Source organism: Diabrotica undecimpunctata, chromosome 6 (genome assembly GCF_040954645.1).
Source record: "Diabrotica undecimpunctata isolate CICGRU chromosome 6, icDiaUnde3, whole genome shotgun sequence".
Lineage (NCBI taxonomy): Eukaryota > Metazoa > Arthropoda > Insecta > Coleoptera > Chrysomelidae > Diabrotica > Diabrotica undecimpunctata.
This window is the reverse complement of record NC_092808.1, coordinates 129,044,963-129,059,307: the sequence shown is the minus strand read 5'-3', so window position 1 is coordinate 129,059,307 and position 14,345 is coordinate 129,044,963. Positions and strand designations below refer to the sequence as shown.

The 14,345-nt window shown below is 30.8% G+C and overlaps 1 protein-coding gene across 2 annotated transcripts in view; it reads left to right on the top strand.

Moving 5' to 3' along the window:
• Positions 1-3,057: 3,057 nt before the first annotated feature.
• Positions 3,058-14,345, top strand: part of LOC140443885 (inter-alpha-trypsin inhibitor heavy chain H4-like) — a 45,829-nt gene continuing 34,541 nt past the window's right edge. For both annotated transcript variants that reach the window (XM_072535384.1, XM_072535383.1), the window contains exon 1: positions 3,058-3,216. The gene's annotated coding sequence lies outside the window, so the exon portion shown is untranslated. The remainder of the gene's footprint in view (positions 3,217-14,345) is intronic.

Here is a 14,345-nt window from a genome sequence, read left to right as displayed (position 1 = left end):
TAAGTTCCATCTTCTATCGAAGGTTGGAAATCATCATGGCTATGCGGACTCTGTTGACTGCCGCTCTAAAAAGTTCTGCACTACTGCATTCAAACCATTCCCTTAAGTTTTTAAGCCAGGATATTCTTCGTCCTCCCACATTTCGCTTTCTTCGGATTTTGCCTTGCATAATAAGTTGTAATAATGCGTATTTTTGCCCTCTCATCACATGTCCTAAGTACTCAAGTTTTCGTCTTTTGATAGTTAATATTATTTCCGCCCCATTTCCTATCATTGTAGTTATTTCTACGTTTGACATTCTTTGAATTCATGATATTTGTAGGATTCTTCTGTAACACCAAAATTCAAAGGCAGCCAACTTATTCAGATGGACTTGTTTAAGTGTCCACGCTTCCAAGCCATAAAGAAAAGTAGAGAACACGTAACATCGAAGCATTCTCAGGCGTAGTTCTAACCTTATATCCCGACAACAAAGAAACTTTTTAAATTTAAAAAATGATGCACGTGCTATTTCAATGCGTGTCCTAATTTCTTTAATTTGGTCTACGTCTGATGTTATCCATAAACATACTAGTCAACAACAATCTAGTAGAACAAGTGAAAAAGTTTAAGTATTTAGGCTGTCGGCTACATGAAACCTTAGACCAAGAACAAGAGGTTAAATGTAGAATAGAACAGGCAAGAAACACCTTCTTAAAGATCTCTATTTGTCTCTACGATACCGCATGATAAAGTGTTATGGATATAGTGTACTATTACACGGCGTGGAAGCTTGGACGTTAACAGTCAGCTCGTTACGACGTTTAGATAGCTTTGAGATGTGGGTATTTCGTCGAATGCTGAAAATTCCATGGACCGACCGCGTTAGAAATGAAGAAGTTTTAAGAAGTTTAGAGGAAGTTTTAAGAAGAATAGAGAACGTGAACTCACAGAAATTGTCAAGAAGCGTAAAACGTCTTATCTTGGACACATATTTAGACACGACAGGTATAACTTCCTTCAGCTTATTATAGAAGGGAAAATAGAAGGCAGACGCGACCCGGGTAGGCGACAAATGACCTGGCTGCGCAACATCAAGGATTGGACAGGATTAGACTTTCAAAGTTTAATAAGGAAAGCCCAAAATAGGAAAGACTTTGCAGAGGTCATCGTCAACCTTCGCTAAGAAGACGGCACCTAAAGAAGAAGAAGACAGAATTATTGGCAGTCACAAAACGTAACAAAATGCCTGTATATACCTTGTCGGCCAATTCTGTCGGCTTTCACTTCACCACATATCACAAAATTTAATAAAAACAAAAAAGAATAATACAAAACTAACACTGTTAGTGTAAATGGTAAGTACATACTGTGTACATGTACTTTTTAAACTATATATCTATCAAGAAAAACAACTTACTGCTTAATTTCTCAGACACACAAAAAATGAGTTCTTCTTCTTATAGTTCCTTCTCCTATCGGTGGTTGGTTATCATCACAGCTATCCATACCTTATTGGCGGCTGCTCTGAAAAGATTTACTGAGCTACAACTATACCACTCTCTTAGGTTTCTTAGCCAGGAAATTCTTCGTCTTCCTATGGATCTTTTATCCTTGATTTTACCTTGCAACATGAGCCTTAATATCTAATATTTCGCACCTCTGGTAATGTCTCCTAAATATTCCAGCTTTCTTGTTTTGATGTGCTTTATGACCTGGCAATCCTTTTGTAGCCTTCTTAACACTTTTGAATTTATAACTCGTTGGGTTTATGGTATTTTCAAAATCCTTCTATAGCACCACATCTCAAATTATTTCAACTTCTTTATACTATCCACTTTTAGTGTCCAGTTTTCCATTCTATACAACAAAGTCGAGAACGAATAATAAACATTGTTTTCATTTTTATAAATGCTTGTCTTGCAATTTTAATGCGTGTTCTTATTTTTCTACCTTGGTCATTGTTTTCATTTACTCAGTTTCCCAGATATTTGTATTTATTCACTCTTTCTACTTATTTTTCCTCGATATCTAGCCTTCCTTCTGTACGTTGCTTGGAAATAATCATGCACTTGGTTTTTTTAACGTTCATTTGTAGTCCATATTTTATACTGACTTGATGCAATCTATTTACTAGGCGTTGCAGTGCTTCTAAACTGTCTGCATAAACAGCGGTATCGTCTGCGAATCTTATGTTATTCAAGATTTTTCCGTTTATTGATATACCCTGTTGTTTCTCTGATATTGCTTCCTTAAAAATAGCCTCACTGTACAGATTGAATAACAATGGGGACAGCACGCAACCCTGTCTAACACCTCTTTTGATTTCTATAGTTTCTATATACCACGCGAAAATATGTAAATGATAACTGCCAACCGGTAAAGTATCTCCCGACGTTCGTTTGTGAGTGATAGATCTGGCAGTTACTAATAGATGGCGCGACAATATAGTTTTTGCCATTTTATTAAATGGGCGATTAGAAACAATAATGTGCACAATTACCCAAGGAGCACCATTAGCCGACTGTCCCCTAATTAAGAATATTACAAATAAGTTGTGAAATTAAATTATATTAAATAAACTCTGTATGTTTCTTACAATTTTGTTTTTTTAACGTAAAGTTATTTTAACTTTTTGATTTACAAATGCTTATAAACTTTCTGGGAGGGTGGGTTTGTAGAAGGCGGCCAAATTAATCTCGCCTTCGGGCGGCCTATATTCTAGGAACAGCCCTATCTACACATCACGTATGTCTTCATTTTTTACTAGATCTCCTCTTGAGCAGCCTTTAATTCTTCTTAAAAATCACATTTCTGTTGCCCGTTAGAAATAAATAGGAGTTGTTTGAATTAGTTTTTGAATAAAAGTTAAAAAAAAATCAGTTGGAAACAACCTCTCTAAATTATTTTTATAAAAATTCTGTTGATTGGAAAATTTCTTTATTAGTTATTTATAGAATGATAGTTATTTTACCGTTGGCTGGAGTTTTATGCATATCAAATTAAAACGAGTATAGTTGTGTTGTCTCCTTTATATTAAAGCCGACACTTTACATACGATACAGCTTGTAGTGTTTTGATTCTGTATGAATACGCTGGGATAACCCAGGGTCATCTTGATTTATTTGTTTTGTAGGGGGGGTAAGTTGGCTTAACGACTAAAGTGGTTTCGAATAGGTCTAGTCTGATACGTATTTTACATAGTTTAACATCGAAGCCGACTACAGGTGATTCCAGGTAAGTTTTATTTATAAACAATACAATGAACCCATAACGCTGAGGGCAAACAGTATTTTAAATGGGGTTTAGTAAATATTTGAACTGATTTTTACTCTGCTGTGAATTGTAAATAGTTTATTAATGGTTTTTGTTTACAAATATAGTTACCGGTCTTTTTTTACCTAACGAAATATAGTAATTTTACTAATTATTTAAAAATCTATTTTATTTTATTTTAATATTTTCAAATAAGTAATTAATTTTTATTTGATTTATTCATTTTTATTTGTCACTACGATTTCATCGATTCATGTCTTTTTTCTGATCTTAGTTCTGAGAATTTCTTTCCAATCTCGTTATGTTATGTTTTCTTTGTATCTTTTTTTTTCAGATTTATAAAGTAATTGATTTTCATAAAATACCCCTGGTTATCTTGTTTATTTAACATTCTAAGATACAAGCGCTGATACGTGATTAGCGTAATTAGATTAGGTTGTGAAATTACTTAAAAATAAGGGATGTCGGTAGTTTAGCCATTCCTTAGTATCTCTGAATTATATGAGATTTATAGCCTGACATTTTTAATGTACAGTCTGGTTGTAAAGTATATTTCTTATATATATATATATATATATATATATATATATATATATATATATATATATATATATATATATATTCCGAAAGATTTCTGCGGTTAGTACAATTAAACCTAGAGCGCTAAGATTAATAATATTACAGGAATTAATATTAAACTGAACAGTCTTCTGAGTTAAACCTCATCAATTATTATTTCGCCGAGCATTCGACATCCTCTTTAATGTCTTCTTCAGGGCTTCCGAGATCTCAATTTCCTTAAGACCCCATGCTAGGTACTACACTGATCACTATCCAATGCATTACTACAGTTGTAATCAGTGTAGTAGTGTCTAGAGGCTCGGGAGACTGAGACCTCGGAAACCCTGAAGAAGACATCGAAGAGGATGTCGAAAGCTCGGGAAACGAAACTGTTTTGGATGGGTTGGAGTCAATAAAAGGGCTATTGGTTAACTATTTATTATCAAGAGCTGCTAAAAATGACAAAATATCTTACAAAGTTGAACTAGAAAAAAACTCACCAAATAAAATTAGTTTGGTAAATAAAAAATTGCTGCTAATACATCTCAAAAATAATTAATTTAAAAATGTCCTAATCTAATAAATGCTTCTCTGAAAATGTTAGTATAATTTTGAAAACATTTTCTTAACACAAAAACAATTGAATTTATAAATAAGTTAAACTAGCAACCAAATACAAATAAGCCTCAATGTCATAAATGCCAACTTAAAATTTTTATTTTTGACAATTAAATTGCCAAAAATAAAATTTTGTTTAAAAATTCTTTTTTGTTTAGTAACAAAAAAGAAGAAGATTTATTCACCATTGATAGATGTCTGAAAAAATGTAACAGATATATGGAAAATTAAATCAAAATAAGACATTTTACAAGTCTTATACATAAATTATAAAGAAATAATATAATTATAAATTTTGCTTAGATTTTGAATTTCTGATCTTTTGTTTAATTTATTATCACTTTTGCTAATACAAACCATTTCCATAAAAGTCCTTTTGAATTTATTACTTTCACTACATAAAATTTTAATGTTATCAAAATCCATAATATGGTCTTTATCGATTACATGCTCTGCCAAAGCACAAGATGGTTTTTTAATTCTGCAATCACTTTTGTGAGAAATAATGTGATTTGAAAGATTTCTTCCGGTCTCACCAACATATTCAGCTTCACACTGAGTACAACTAATGCTGTATACTAAATTCGTTTTTTCAAATTTGTTTATAGGATATTTAGTTTTGGAATATAAAGATGAAATAGTTTTGATGTTCTTTGTTGCTATTTTTATATTGTCAATAACCTTTAGTGTTTGTATTAATTTAGGTGTTAATGATGATCAGAAGATCTTTTTTCTTATATATATATATATATATATATATATATATATATATAAAACATTGTATAGAACAAGCACAAAAATTTACAACATGAGGTTAATCTATTAAATTTTTTACTTAATTAGTTTTCACGTCTTAATATCTTGGTTCGATTGAAATTAAATGAATGATTCTTATTAATTGCATGATCTATTAATGCACACGTATTTTTATTATTTCTGAGGTCACTTTTATGTTATGTTAGTCTGCCTATTAGATTTCTATATGTGTGTCCGATGTATGATTTATCACAATTTTCGCATGGTATTCTATAAACTACATTTGAGCTTTCCATAATGCTTTTAGTTTTTATATACAAATGTGATTGAGCATATTAGCTCTTCAATGAAATATATTTGTTAATATGTTTATTGTTTATATAAAGTCATTAATTTTACCTGTCAAAAAGCTATCTTGCTCATTTTTAGTTTACAAAGCTTAGAAGTGATCGAAAACTGTATTAATATTTGTAAAGTACTTGTTATACTTGTCCTTTTTTTATGCCCTTATAATTAACATGTTTTTATCTCTTTAATCTTGCCTGTTTTATCTCTGTACGCCTAAGTACCTTCCGTTATTTATTTAATGGTACATTTCACTTGAACCTTGGCGTTCGAGTTCATTGTTTATAATATTTATTATAAGATTTATTTTACTAAATTAGGTTGCGTAGTGTTAGTTACATAAAATATCACACAACTCCACTATTCAAAGTAATGTTAACCCAGAAAAACCTACTGACAGCCTAGCGATAAAGTTTCCCGCAAAAACACCAATGATCATTGACAACTGTGCTTTTTGCGGGAAACTGCGCTTGACATATGTGGTTTTCTCACTTATATCTTGGACTACTGTGGTTTTAATAGAATTTTCTTACGCAAGGAACGTAGATAATTAGTGCTTCAATCCATAATTGGTGTAAGTTTATTTCCGAAAAAAATTGATAGTGAGGTTTTTGCAAAGAACGCCTAAATTGTCAAATCGCTTTCAATAATATTATATCCAAGATTTTAATAAGTCATATGAATTAAAAAAACAACAAGATTTTTATATAAATATTTATATGGGCTAAAAATCAAGTTTGTAGAGAACGTTATATTCTCACGTAAAAGGAATTTCAGAGCGTAAAATCCAAGACTAAATTAATTTTTTATACCGGAGTACGAAAACATTTATTCTTTATTTCCAATAACTTAGGCTTGTTTATTTATGGTGATCGTGTAATGTTTATTTATTATTAATAAATTAATTTTAACATTAATTTTTGTGCATCGATCGTGAAAGAAAAATAGAAAAAAGGGAATATAAAATAATGTATTAAACAAACAAATAAGTATCGACAAAGCTCGTATTGCTCGAATAGAAGGAGCAGGGAGACATCAAAAGAGGACAAATTTATGAAAAAAAGCTTTGATCGACCATCTTTTAGCTTTCACTGGACAGTCAGGGCACCCAATATGCACCAGTAACAGCTGGTTAGAGGTAAAACAATAAATATGGCTATTTTATTCCATAAAATTACAGTAAAAATACTTTAAACGCTTTTTTTTTCGAAATCACATTTTTCAAAACGGAGTGACGTTTTTCTCAAAATCTACTATTAATCTCAGTAAAACAATTTTAAAAATTTTTTTGTGTTACTGTGTATATATGACTAATAAATAACTGTCTAAAAAGTTAACAAAAAATCACCCCATCTTTTTAATACACACCCCAAAACAGGCGTTTTTCAAACTTTTCATAAAATCTCATATAAAGGCCTTAAGAATATAGAAAAAACTATCTTTTTAAAGGTTGATTTATTAGTTTTAAGTCTTAAGAAGTGAATCCCGTTGGAATTTAAAAAAAAAATGTTATAGTGGCACAGAAAAGTGTCTTCCAAATTAAAATGCATCTTTTGGAAGACGCCCTCTACAGTGGTGAAAAGCAACTAAAAGTGTGAAGACAATTTTTTTATACCTCACATCCTTCTTAATAATGAATAGAAAAACTATGACCATTAATTGAATAGTTTTTTTAACATTTTAAAATTGATTTTTTTCAATTTAGAAAGTAAAAGTCCCTCCCATAAAAGTCAATATAAAACATAAAAATCTAACAAAAATGTGTTTAATAATCTGTGTTTTCCCCAGCGGCATTAATTACAGCCTGACACCTCCTTGGCATGTTTCAAATTAAATTATCAATTTCGTTTTGAGGCAATAGGATCCATTTATATTTAAGAAGATCTTGAAAACCTTGTCTAGTATAAACATTGTACAGATGTGGAGCAATGTGTCTCTGAAGCATATCCAATATGGGATTAAGATCTGGTGATTGTCCTGATCACGGTAAAAGTGTAATATCCTCATTATGATGAAATTAATCTCTTACTGTTGCTGCAGTATGTGGCCTTGCATTATCCTGCAAGTAACGCAAATGCAGCAGTAGAAAATCGATGATGAAAAATTATTCCAGCCTATATCATAACTTGTAAACCACTATATGGACGAACACCCTGTACATGCCTGAGTCTCTCTTGGTAACCAGGTCCTCTTCAAACTCTCATTCTTCTTTAATTAGGGTAGACACAAAATCTAGCTTTATCTGTAAATAACACAAAACTCCTGTAAGGACCACTGCATATGTTTTTGTGCCCACCTTAATCTAAGTTCACAATTTCCATGACGTGATGTGGGAACCCCTTAATCGAAGTCTGGCGTGCAGGCCACTTTCATGTAAATTATTCCTCAAGGAATAATTTACAATAATTTGCCTTGGTTTTTCAATAATTTTTTTGGACAGTGAGGTTATGATTAACGAGTGTTACGAGAATAAGTCTAGAGAAGTCTCAACTTGAAAATCATTTTGACTGATTTCTTTTATGATCCAAAGGTCTAGTAGATCAGGCAGTTTTCTTAAATCACTTGGGCATTATGTTGGTTGGCCAGTACTTAAGTATGTTGACTTGTTGTCTAATATGGCTGCAAGTAATGCCTTGCCCGTAGTTGACCCTAGAATCCCATTGTCTATGTTTAGCGTTTCAATCTACACCAGCTATAAATCTATTAATTAACGGTCTGAGAAAAATCTTGGTATTGTTTCATTTTGTTTTTATGTTTTCGCGGACAGTGTATGGCAGATATTACTATTGGCCCCGTGAAGTCATTAGCGCAAACTGTTGTTGCCTAAAGATAATCTCGTTTATATCCTTTCATCGTGTGATGTTTGACATTTCGTTTAATTATTAAAACAGTCCCTCCATGCGCGGTCCCATCTGGATGTTCGGTATGATATGTATCATACCCTGATCTTTTAAAATAGCTTTTATTTGTATTATTATTTTAATAATTAACCTAAATTATTATTTTGAATAAAAGCACTGATTTCTTGCGCATGCTTTCCGTTCAGCAATTTTATTTAAGTGAGTCATTTAGATATTGTAGTGATGACAGTAGAAATCAGATTCATAATAATTGTATCCATTTGATTTATAAGTTCTTTCATCATGGATTTTAATTCTGTCATATCATTAGCATTTTGTACTGCCAGATTAGATGTGATTTGGTAATTTATTTGATATGTGTGTGGTTGTGTTCTATGTGCATTTGTGATTTTTGGCTGAATGTCGGATGTTCTATTGCTATTTGGATGGTCGTTTTTCTGTCTTAGATTTGGGTACTTTTTTCTTGTATTTGCTTATGGACTATACAATCTCTGTAATTCGCTGGATGATTGTCGTTACAGTTGACATATCTAACGTTGCTGTCTTAATCTATTAGAGAGCTACCACACAGAGCCAATTAGAAACTAGAGCACAGGTATTAAATAACACATTTGTGTCTAGCTTCATAATACTTTTGCTACAAATCTAGCTTCGAAGACTCTTTGAAGTATTTTTACAGTAACATCATCGTTGGCGTAATAACGAATATTGTTATTAATATAGTAAAGACACCGGGAATTGTGTTCAGCCGTTTAGTTTAAAATAATGTTAGTTCGATAGTCAATCATAATAGTTCATTTATCCGAGATGTAATTATAATTACTGTAACGTAATCATATAAATAAGTAATGTCACCGATACGCTACTCCGTGAGATATGTTGTAAAAACAACCTGTATAGTATTGTAATCGTATATAAGTTGTTTTATCAAATTGTGCGCTCAGGTCGGCAGCTATCGTGTTAACGTGTGTGCGACTGATTTCCTAGATCAGGGACCCGTCCTTCCTTCGTTATGTAACTTAAGACAGACAGTCCCAATTTGCCTCTCGGCAAGTAAAGGCCGGGTGTGTGTGATCCCGAAAAGTGCGTGGTGCGTAAGTGATAAATGCGCTTGTAAACCCGGTGTTTTGTGTTAAACGTATATAGTTGGTCTCTCTCAATTTTATCATTTCAGGTATATCTGTTACTGCCTCCCCGCACTCACTGTAAAGCTAATATTTGTATAACTCTTTATGTAACTATCAGAATTGCGATAATTGTCAATGTTTGAACCAGCCCTTAAGTCTATTGTGTAAATAAATCGAAGGAAAATACCTCTTAATTGTTTTATTGCTTAAGTGGTCCTTAATAAATATTTTGAAGCAATTAGGTGTTCAAATACGCCTCTCTTAAATGTGGATAGTTTGGCAACAAAGTTTACCCTTTCCACCAAGATACATCACAGTTTAATATATTAATCAACTTTTCCGACAAACAAGATGTACTTCCATAAATAAAAGATATATCCAGAAATGTCTCCAATTTGATATCTCTATCATTTTTGACCATCCTGCCAGGATATAGGATCATTTTTCTATTATAGTCTGCATCACTTTAAATAGTATTTTTGATGTGAAGGTCCAGATTTCTGTTTCACATATAGCCCAGTCTGGTTAAAAAAAAGGTGGAAAAATGTTTCGCAGATATCTGAAGCTTTTAAGACATAGGTGGGGGATACTAGATGATGAATAGATGAAAAGATACTCCTAGTTTTACCTTGCGTTTTTTTTAAGCAATAATTTATGGTCACAATTTGATTTTTTGTCTATAAATTTTTTCCCTGATATTTTAAATAAACAATATTTATGTCATTTTTTTATGTCAAGAATATCTTTATTTTCCCGTTTTTTTAATTACAATCAATAAATAACTTACAGAGATATTTGCAAAAAAGCAGATTTTTTGCACTAATTTATAAATTTTATTAATTTTTTTATTAACAAAATAAAATGGTACTAATACATTTAAACATCAAGGAATTACCATCTTTTAGATTTGTGCGAAATTTCCCCCCGATCAGTCAAATATTTTATAAGTTATTTAATTTGTTTATCCCTGAGGCTAATTATTTAAATTATTGAGCTTGCCCTATACATGATGCTAGACACATTAAGCAAATTTCATAGGATTCTTTAAGACTTAGACTATCTCAGAAGTTAAATGCATATTGAGTTTTCATCGAAATTATTTACAAAATTAACGTTTGAAAAAGGGGTATGTTTTTTACTTATAAACAATTGTAATAACTTCTATATTTTTCAAGCTACAGACTTGTACGTACAACCATTGGATAGCTGGTAAAAAAGCTCACATTAAAAAATAAAAAACCTTCTATGACCAATAGGAACGAAGTTAGTGACTATTTTTAAAAAAATTATATCTCCATTGTTTATAAACATTAAGAAGTAAAATTTGCACAAATTTTGAATGAAAATCGAAACTTTATATTGAAACTTATAGCTATAAAATTTATCTTATTTTTCGAAACGACGGTACTTTCGAAAGATCGACATAGGAAAGTGGAGAGGATATCTGTTTCAGCTCCGTTTTTTTTTTCGGTATCGGAACTTCAAATTGCAACACGAAGAAAAATTTACATTATCTCGGCTTCCTTTGCAGCTGCAAGCCTCTTTTTTTATTCTGGGGTAGCTCGTCGAAATATGAATAACTACATAGTTTTCACTAGTCGGAAAATATGGGAAAACTCCGAAAAATTGAGTCCATTTGAAGTTCACCCTAAATACTTACTTTTTTTTAATTTGCTCGAATAGTCTGTCGCAGTATTAATAATGATGACATAATTTTCACCCCCCATAAATCTCGGAAAATCCAGGAAAATCAACATATGTTTTTTCATTTTATATCAATGATGTAATAATACTTATATATTTTATAAATTAAATTTCAGGTAATTTTTTACAGATTATATTATTATATTCCTTATATTAATTATAATTGTTTGTATTTTTATAATTAACAATATTGATTTTTATTCTATTTTTCTTACAAATATGATATACAATATTAATCTAATCTGCCTTACTGCTTTGATAAAATGAGTCGATTTTTTCATCACTTGCCTTATTAAATTTTGCAATGTTTATTGAACTTTACTTTTTTTATTTTCTTTACATACATTGGTTTAAAAGTTAAAATTTGGTTTATTTATTCGACTTCACTGTTAGGTCTGAACCTTTTTGTTGCAGGTTGTTTGTCTTCACTTATTAAGTCAGTCTTTCCATACATTAACATAATAATGGGCGATCCTAATGCCAAGGTGGGTCAAGGTAAGATAGGAGAACAAGTAGGAAAATATGGGCTTGGAAACAGAAATGACAGAGGAGATCGATTGATTCAATTTTGCCAAAGTAAAGACTTCGTAATAACAAATACCTTTTTCAAATTACCTCCTCGACGGTTATATACATGGACATCTCCACAACGTACCAAAGAAAAAATAGTGAGAAATCAAATAGACTACATTATGATAGCAAGGAGGTATCATAATGCTGTTAAATCTACTAAGCCGTACCCAGGAGCTGATATAGGCTCAGATCATAACCCGGTAGTTACTGTGATAGAGGCGAGATCAAAAAAGATTAGAAGACCACACAGAAAGGCACTAGATTTAAATAAACTTAGAAACAAAAATATACGACAAGAAACAGGAGAAGAAATAAATGAAAACCTCCGTTCAGTGCAGCAACAAATTAACGATACAAACAACGTTAACCAAAAATTAAAGTACATAAATACAGCTATACAAACAGCAGGAAAGAAACATCTTACAAAACAACAACAAAGAATAAGGGGTGGATGACACAAGATATACTAGACTTGATGGAACAAAGAAGAAAGATGAAGAATTACCCAGACAAATACAAAGAAATAAATAAACACATAAAAAGAGAATAAAAGAAGCCAAAGAGGAGTGGATTAAAGAACAATGTGAAGAAATGGAAACCTATGAGAAAAATTACGATGCGTTCAATATGCACAAAAAAGTAAAAGAGATAACAGGAAGCCTAAAGAAATGCCAAATAGGTAAACTTAAAGACAAAGATGGAAATCTTATTGTAGATTTAGAGAATAAAATAAAAAGATGGACAGAATACCTGAATGAATTATTTGAAGACGATAGAAACAACTTAACTCAGATAATCAATTCAACTGGGTCAGACATATTGAAAGAAGAAGTAGAATACGCAGTAAGAAACGCTAAAAATGGAAAAGCAAATGGACCTGATAAAATTCCTACAGAACTGTTGAAGCTTTTGAATGATAAATCCGTAACCATAATATTAAATTTTGCAGAGAGGAGCTAAAACAGTTTCCCCTCCACTTTCCTATGTCGATCTTTCGAAAGTAACTTCGTTTCGAAAGGTTTTAAGTTTCGAAAAATTGGATGAATTTTCTAGCTATAAAATTCAATATAAAGTTTAGATTTTCATTCAAAATTTATGCAAATTTTACTTCTTAATGTTTATAAACAATGGAGATATAATTAACAAAAAAATTGTCGCTAACTTCGTTCCTATTATTCATAGAAGGTTTATTTATTTTGTTAAATGTGAGTTTTTTTACCGGCTATCTAATGGTTGTACGTACAAGTATGTAGCTTGAAAAATATAGAAGTTATTATAATTGTTTATAAGTAAAAAACATACCCCTTCTTCAAACGTTTATTTTGTAAATAATTTCGATGAAAACTCAATATTCATTTAGCTTCTGAGATAGTATAAGTCTTAAAGAATCCTATGAAATTTGTTAAATGTGTCTAGCATTATTCATAGGGCAAGTTCAATGGTTTCAATAATTAGTCCCAGGGATAAACAAATTAAATAACTTTTAAACTATTCGACCGATCGGGGGGAAATTTCGCACAAATTTAAAGGACGGTAATTCCTCAATGCTGAAATGTATTAATAACATTTTGTTTTGTTAATAAAAAAATTAAGAAAATTTATAAATTAGTGCAAAAAAACTGCTTTTTTGCAAATATCTCCGTAAATTATTTATCAATTTTAATTAAAAAAACGGGAAAATAAAGATATTCTTGATATAAAAAAATGGTATAAATATTGTTTATTTAAATTATAAGGGAAAAAACTTATAGATAAAAAATCAAATTCTGACCATAAATTATTGTTTAAAAAAACGCAAGGTAAAAATAGGAGTATATTTTTATCTATTCGTCATCTAGTAACCCCCACCTATGTCTTAAAAGCTTCAGATATTATCTGCGAAACATTTTGCCGCGAAATCGATGATTTTTATATAACCAGACTGGGCTAATATTAGTACAGGAATACTTTTATTATTCTATAGTTCATCTTCTTCAGGTTCCCTGGTGTTCTGTAGCTTCTTTAAGGTTTTTCTTACTTCACCAGTTTTTACTTCAGTCCCGTTTATTTCAGTCCCGATTATTTTCAGTGAAATAATAAATTATGAATCATAAAAGTTATATATTATTTAATTTATGGTATATATTTGTGTATGTATAGTGTATTTTATTGTTTCTCATGAAATTTAATTAATATTATAATTTATTGACTATATGTGGGATATTTGTTTGAGTTAACAATATCAATTTATAGTTATTTTTTCTGTAATTGATTGTTTTTTATTGAATAGATTGTTGACATACATTAAATATCTAATATTGTATAACCAAATAACTGATGACCGCATGCTATTGAACAGTACCAGGCAAGTATTATTTTATTCAACATTTTGAAATAGATAATATCCACTATATATTCCATTACTATAATTAATTTATATTGCTAAAACAATCGGTAAAACAAGTTTTTTAACATTTTTTTAAATTTATATCCACCAATCTCACATAGCATCAGAAGATGTCTGCAATTCAGTGGTGTATCTATAAATTCTTAAGAGGTACGAGAG